General features: G+C 45.7%; 2 long non-coding RNA genes across 2 annotated transcripts; both read right to left on the bottom strand.

The window, feature by feature from the left end:
* Positions 1–2,868: 2,868 nt before the first annotated feature.
* Positions 2,869–3,877, bottom strand: LOC119367683. Its single transcript, XR_005176386.1, has 2 exons — positions 3,748–3,877; positions 2,869–3,153 (listed from the first exon to the last, which is right to left on the bottom strand). It is a non-coding gene; the product is annotated as an uncharacterized LOC119367683 (long non-coding RNA).
* Positions 3,878–5,124: 1,247 nt separating this feature from the next.
* Positions 5,125–6,357, bottom strand: LOC119367682. The gene is made up of 3 exons (XR_005176385.1): positions 6,318–6,357; positions 6,154–6,230; positions 5,125–5,198 (listed from the first exon to the last, which is right to left on the bottom strand). It is a non-coding gene; the product is annotated as an uncharacterized LOC119367682 (long non-coding RNA).
* Between the last annotated feature and the right edge of the window lie 1,676 nt (positions 6,358–8,033).

Raw genomic sequence — 8,033 nt, 5'->3', positions numbered from 1 at the left:
CTGCCCTGTCATGTTTTGCTACTATCCTTTTCCATTGTCGTTCTTCTTCCCATTACTGGACTTCTCCTCATCGGACCCAGGGTCCTTAGTGCCGTCTCAGTCCGCGTATTTGATGAGAGCCACCATGAGCTCTCCCATGTCATTGCAGTGATGTTTAAGCCGCCCTAACTTCTGCTTGAGGGGGATAAAACGACAATTTTTCTCCAGAATGAGAACCGTAGAACGGCGTTGATGCTATCCATGAGTGAATAACAGCCGAGACTCGGCGCACCCAGTGGTGGGCCGACTCATCCTCGCCCTAGACATAAGCGTCTAGGTCGATGATCGACATGGGCTTCTTGCACGTGTCTTTGAAATTCTGATTAAAACGTGCCTTCAACTCAGCCCATGAATTGATGGAGTTGGTAGGTAACGCCTTCAGCCAAGTTCGAGCCAGCCCATCCAGCATCATGGTGAAGTATTTGGCACATACAACATTGTTAACATCCAGCATCTCCATGGCCAGCTCGTAGCTCTCAATCCAAGCCTCGGGTGGTTGATCATCTGTGTAATTAGGCACCTTACGAGGACCCTTAAAATCTTTGGGCAAACGCTCGTTTCGCAGAGCCGGCACTAGACAGGGCCCTCCAACTGACCTAGAGGTCATCCTAGCTTCTTTAGACACATAAGGGTTTAACTGAGGTTGTTGATGAGCTGCTAATTGAGCCGCCAGCTCCGCCTCTTGAAGTGCTCTAGCCTGATCCGTCAGGACTTGAACATTATTATCACCACGGGGCGGGTTATGCCCATGGAGCGGGTTACGACGCCGTTTGCTGCTGGAAACGGCTGGCAACTCAACACACCAGCTATAGCTTCGGCTCTGAAGTGGAGTTGAATGGATTCGCTCGCGGCTATAGGAGTAAGCCACATGCTGAGCTACTGCCATCCTAAGAAGTTCCATAGCATTCCGGGCCTCTATCGCAATAGGAGACTCGCCTTCAATGGGAAGAGCCGCCAACCGTGAAGATGCACGAATATGTTATCCAGCGGGTTGGAGTAATTACCTGGAGGTGTCGATACTCGCTGAGGCGGAGTTAAATCTACATGAGGTGGGTCTGTTACGCGGGGCTGAGCCACCGCTCTGTTCACATGTGCCTCGGCGGCCCGGGTCGCACTGGGTGGGTTACTTGGCCCTACGCCAGGCATAGTGAAGAGATTTGTCCCTTCAAACAATGGAGGCAAACCGCTCTAGTGCCTCCCCCGTAGGATAGTGTTTGATGCATTCTGGTCAAGACTTAAACGAAAGGCCTCCGCGCGTATCCGCTGTGTCTCAGCCTCCAAGGCGGCTCGCTCTGTTGCCATCCTGGCATTCTCCGCATTAAGCTCCTATCTAACCTAGGCTACCTCATCTCGCAACTTCGCAACCTCCACATTATGTTGTGCTTGAGTTGGCGGAGTCACTTCTGCGGCTAACAGAGTTGCCAAAGCATCCAAAAGCTCGGATAAAACCTCAGCCGGTGAACGTGTAGAGCCGCTCGCCCCGGTCGTCGCAGCAGCCATTGAACCAGAGGTTATAGCTGTGGCGGTTGCTGAGTTCAGCATCTATTGCATACCGGCCATGAAGATAGCAGCCCTGCTCGACGGCTCATAGGAGTCTGGAATACTGTCACCATCGGAGTAGCCCCCAATCTCGTCGTCTTGCAGACCGTAGATTGACTCAGTTTCGCCGGTTGATGACTCATCACCTGAATAGATGGTTGTCTCTCCACCAGACATAGAGCATTCCTCAAGATCCGCCCCATGAACAAAACCGACAAACACGCGCTTCCGGGCAGGTTGGACCTTGGCTGGTTGCATGCGCCGAGCCGCCTCAATGGTGTTGATGCAGGCATTCGGCTCAGGCAACGACTCACTGATCTTGCCGATAAAAATGTGAATTCTACCGAAGGGGCCCGATACCCGTACTCAATTAAGTTGGCCTCGGGACCCTAGCCAGCGTCATCGATGTAGATCTTATCGTTGCGGCTCTTGGTCATCCAGCCCATGGCGTATCCCTTGATCCATGGGAAGCTACCCTTCAAGAACTCAAAACCACCGTACAAGAGCCCCGCGGTGGGCGCCAATTGTCATGGTTTTGTCATGGCAGATGCCCTAGCGAAAAGACTTAAGCATGGAGCCATCGCAGTTGGGTTAGCTTGAAGGGGTTGAATGGGAACAAAAGACACAAAGAGTTTACCCAGGTTCGGCCCCTCTCAACGAGGTAAAAGCCTATATCCTGCTTCTAGTTGTATTGCTTGAGATTCAATTACAAGGAAGCGAATACATTTGAGATAGATATCGATCAATTGTTTCTTGAGTCACACTACAAGAAATATGCTATCTTGTGACCTCCACTATTGGTCACTGAAAGGTCATAGTTTTTCATTTGCGACCTTTTTGTGACCAAAAACAGAAGGTCAAAAGCTGAGGGTCGTAAACTGACTATAGCGACCTTCTCTGTGAGAAGGTCGTGGATGTTTACGACCAAAATATTCCTACTGTGGCGTTTTGGTCACTAGCAGCCTCCCCTGTCCACGTAGGCATCCAGCATGGCAAGATGATGTGGCACAAGATTCAGCCCCGTCCAATTCGATTTTCTACATGGGCTGAGCCCAACAATTCTAGATTTTTTCCAAGTCAATTCTTGTGGGCTACATGGGCCAAGCACAATATTTCAGCGCCTTTATTTTTGGGCCTTGGCCTTCTTACAATCATTTATTTTCTATTTTCAATCATTATATTTTAGCGCTGGTCCCACTAGTCATAATGCCATACATCGGTCCCACATGTCAGAAATTTCAAAAATGCTCAAATTTTATTCACAAGTGGTTCCCACTGGTCAAGTTTCCATTTCACATCTTTTCAACATACATAATCACTATTTCAAACATACACTAGTCTTTTACAATCTGTTACAATATTACAAAGGTGCATCTTAAATTGTTCTCACTCATCAGATTGTTCATCAAGTAACACTACGTCTACTACAATCTGTAGATAGTCTATTACAACCCCAATATGCCTACTGTTACAATATTACATTATTTACAGTCTATTACAGTCAAACATAGAGACAACTCTTTGCTGAGTAGTGCTATACGGCTTCAAACTTCAAATTCCATAGACCTGGAGCTCCTGTAAAATAGTGAACACATAAACTACCAGCATTAGATTATTAGATTATTCCTGGACTATCAAAAAATTATATATTGAAAGAGATCTCATAGAAATATAGATTTACGGGCCAAATATATGATAAAGCAACAGATTCAGTCAACTTTAAAGACCTAGATGTTTGTGATGCATCTTCACAGAACCATAAGAAAACTAGATATAGTATAATATGATTCCAGGAGACTAAAAGAGCATTAATAAGGAGACCAAAAGAGCATCAATCAGTAGCAGGTATATAGCTAGCAAACTGCTACTAGACATCATCGACACTTGAACCATAGCATGTCCAGCAAGTAAACAGAAAATGGGACAAGTACTAATTCTGGATAACATGTCCAGGAAGGCCATCCAAAGGTTTCAGCCACATCCTAATAAACCAGTGGCACTCTAATACTACTAATTAGCAGCAGCAAATCAAATAGCCAGATGAAGCACCAGCACTTGATCATCGACACAACAGTCGGCAAGGACTCAATCACGGCGCTAAAAGCATCAAAATCCTAACTGACCCATGAAACAGAGCATGGTTGTAGCATAGCAATGGGGGGAGCTCACAGTGGTGGTTTGTGTAGCCAATGTCGAACAGCCTCCGTTCATCGATTGCGAGCACCATGCACCTTGGTTGGCCATGAAGCCCTTGTCCTCTGCTGCACGGATGAAATCCAAAGCATCGCTGTTGCACATGGATAGGAGGAGTCAGAAATTTTGATGTCAAATCAAAAAGGAAATAGCATATAGTTTGCAAGTGCATGAGGAAGGAAAGCAATGCAAAAGCATCACTTCAAGGTGTAGAATCCTAACCACAAGTGCATCAATCAGTAGCAGGCATATATATAGCTAGCAATAATACCATGTCCTCTCTTGTAAAGAAATATAAGAGAATTTAGATCACTAAAGTAGTGATCTAAACGGTCTTATATTTCTTTACGGCGGGTGTAGTAAACAGCGGCATCAGCACTTGTACCATGACATGTCTAGCAAGGAAACAAAAAATGGGAAAAATAATTTATTCTAGACTAGATACCAACTGAACTAGCCAGATTAAACTTGTGCATAGTCGTACCAGTCACTGTCTGCAAGTAGCAAGCATTTTTCCAAGTTAAACTTGTGCGTACGACCCCTCAAAAAACAAAAAACTTGTGCCTACGCAGACAAGCTATCACTAGTTCGCCAGACTTGTGGCAACGAGCATTACAACCAGCAACACAGGCAACCACCATGCACGGTGGTAGATGCGTCCAGTAGATAGATGCATGAAGAAAACTGAATTACTATAACATAATACTTCATGGGGAAGTTGGATATGATGCATCGTGCAAGCAACTAATTTAGTAAGCAGTGCTCCAAAGTATTCCATATGTTAGGTGCAGCTTGCATGCCAGCACGAAGAAAAATACACATCTTCTCAGTGTCAGCTACGACTAAGGGTGTAAACTGGAAACACGCTGAAACTTGACTGTTATGAAAACCATTGATCAAGTGGTCAAATCAATTCTCTAGTTCAACAAGTAGTTATATGAGGCATCAAGATTGCTAAATATCAAGCAGACCAGTTAATGGACAGAATGAAGCAGAGACCATGAGGCGGATCAGCTGGCAAATATTTCAGAAATAGAGCAAAACGGCTTGCTAATTTTGGCATCAACAAATTTGGGACAGGGAGGACAAGCTAGCAAAATGCATTTAATAAAATGGATTGCTTATGGCTGCTGTAGTACTACATATATACATGCTAACGACATAAAGGTTCCATCAGGCCATGATCAACTACTCCAAACCATTGCATGCTTTGCAAAAAATATACTAGATGAATCTCACTAACAGGATCACTAGGTGATTAATGGAAGAAGTAATCTGCAGTAGCAGGAGAAGCCTTGCATCATTGGTTTGGTCGGGTCGATGCTGAAAAGAGAGCCTTAGTACATGATCAGCACCCGAGCGGCTGAACCTTCCTATCCCCTACCTCAACTCGACCTGGCCTCAAGGAACCAGCAGCGCCGCTGTACCTGGGTCATATTTAGGTACACAATTAGCTAATATGTCAACATTTAGTTACCATGGAAATAAAACAATGAACTCGGATAAGCATTAGCAGTGTAGTACAGAATGTATCACTATAGCAGTGTAGTCGAAGCACCATCAATAAATACTCAATCACAGTAGACAGTACTGGTGAGTATATACCGTAGGTCTCGTACACCGAATAATTACACACGACGAGGTGCAAGCAAACTGTTTTGAAAAAGACAAGTTACGAAGTAGGCACTGAGTAACAACAACTCCACTAAACTTAAGCTGCTGGTACCTTCATATCCTAATGGAAGCAGAAGTATGTCAACTACTATACAGCCATGGATGATGCCCAAGAAAAAAGAATGCACAAACACAAATGATAGAGCCACTAATTAACCACAAGTGAGTTATCTCAGAGGTGCTACTCAAGCACTTGGAACCAGTATAGCAAGATAGATTACAAAAAAAACAATTCAGCATAAACCGTTGCAAGCATGACGAGGTATTTAATATTTTCACCTGCATTGCAATTTTCAGGATATGGAACCAGCCACTAAGCAAAGCTTAGGCGGAACATTCTTTAGGACCAGCTAATTCAATAATAAGCATATCATGGACTGGAACAATCTATACCACTGTGGATGTTATTTTCCACTATATATCTCCAACAATAACACTAGTATCAAACTTAAAAAGAAATGCTTGACTAGCTAGCTAGTTTCTGAAAAGACAAGGCATTAAGAGGTATCATCATTCTTTTAATAACTTGCATTGCAACATTCATGATCAATAGCTATGCACAAATGCAAGAAAATATACACGAACTGCCTGGCTCTCTTAAATATATTTTTCAAGTGGTTTCTTTATAGCTGGGTATATGTTGCAGTCGACAAAAGAAGATGTATTTGCAGTTGCCTGCCACTCTGGAATGTCGAGGTGCTGCCTGACCTTCTCAATGTCAGCCACCAAGTCCCAGGTGGTGTTCTCCTATAGACAAGCATGGGGAGTGCTCTTCCAGTGCCTCTCTGCAATCAAACACACGCAGATTAAGCACCACGGTCTCCTAGGAACACCGGTGAACAGACACACAAGGGGATCAAAACAAAACCAACCTGGTCGAACAACACGATCCTGTAGAACTCCGAATTGAAGAATCCACAGTTGCCGGGCGAAGTGCCAGCCCAGGACCCCCGTGGAGGAAGACGACATGCTGCAGACAGAACAAAATCGGTATTACTAAGGGAAGAATTGCAGGTGCGCAACTGGTAAATGTCATAAAGCCTTCATGCTGCAGACATGAAGTACCCATAGTCCAAGAGAACAATTCACCTGGTGCTAATCATGGTCTGATACTGGGATACGCACAAACTAGTGCCCACATGTGCGCTCTAAATTTAAAAATCAGGTTGTTTCTAATGCGTGCATACTGACTAACTGAAGAACTGCTCGAGTTTCAGTGGCCAAGAAGAATTGGATTTTGCATCACCAAGAGAGCACAAGGAAAGGGGATTGGCGGGGTTACATGCCCTGATGCAGGTCCCGGTGGTGAAGCTGGCGCTGATGAAGGCCCGCGTAGAGCGACCCTTGGTGTCGTTGCCCGTCGGAGGTGCGGGGGTCGTAACAGTGACCCACTACGGCGGCTAGGGTTCGGACTCGCCATGGTTGTGGATCCCGCCGCCGTGGCCCCTGCGAGGAGCCCGAACAGGACCCCACGGGCTTGGCCTTGGATCCGACCGCGACAGGAGAGACTAAGGGCGCCAGCGGTGGGGTGGAGGGCAGAGGATGGGCCTCGGGGAGACGACCTCGCCGCCGGTGGGGTTGGGATTGGGGGAGAGGGAGGAGGTCGGCGGCGGCGGCGATTGGGTGGGACGAGGAGGAGCAAGCCCGTGTCTTCATTTTTGGGGCCGGTTGGACGAACGCACGCACGCCGGATGAAGGAGAGGGGAGGGGGATGGCGGAGACGAGGTCGACAGTGGGTGGGGGCGGCGGTGGTGGGTGGGAATGGCGGCGGTGGCGGAGACTAGGTCGCGACAAGGGAGAGGACGGCGCAACAGCCTTGATTGGATCTGGAGAAGGAAAGGGTGGGTGGGTAGGTGGGTTAGGGTTTTGGTCTTTCAGGAGAAGATCTACCGTTGGATGGGCGCGTGAAGGATGGCTCAGATCGTGTCCAACTTGGTGATCCGCGTGGACGTGATTCCTCGCTTCTCATTGGTTGGCTGGCTCGCGCTCAAATATCCAAAATTGAACCAAATCAAGGGAGTTTGTTCTAATGATCTCCTATTTTGCACAAGGGTGCATCTTGGAATGGCAAACAATGTTGCCTAAGGGAGTTTTCATTTTTTTGCACGGAAAATTCATTTTCCATTTTCCGAGTGGCCGAAATGAGTTTTTTTTGTGAAGGACCTACCATATATTTGTTGCAAAATTGGACCAAATCAATTTTATAAAAAACTATGCCATATTTAATAACAATTGACCAAATGGTTGGGTGTAAAAAGTTTTGATTCACCTCTGGTGAAAAAGACAAATTTCCACCGATTCAGCTGGAAGCGGGTCAAATTTGAACTGCAGGTGCCTCTTATTTTGCTCTTTATTTTTTCCAAAAATCATTTCTAGGTACATAAGTATCTATTTAATCAGAGAAACATCAAAAGTTTTCCAAGATTCAACCACTAGCTAGGAACGGTCAAGCTCGCCGTTTTGACCGCATTTTGAAACGGGCATAAAAAATTCAAAAAAATGGAAAACCTTCGCATTGTGTCATTATATATGACCAAGTTTCCAGGAAAAATAATAAACTTGTAATACGGAAAGTATTTTAAAAAAGT

This window comes from Triticum dicoccoides, chromosome 2B (assembly GCF_002162155.2).
Source record: "Triticum dicoccoides isolate Atlit2015 ecotype Zavitan chromosome 2B, WEW_v2.0, whole genome shotgun sequence".
Classification (NCBI taxonomy): domain Eukaryota; kingdom Viridiplantae; phylum Streptophyta; class Magnoliopsida; order Poales; family Poaceae; genus Triticum; species Triticum dicoccoides.
The sequence above is the reverse complement of the archived record's forward strand: the minus strand, read 5'-3'. Positions and strand labels throughout refer to the sequence as shown.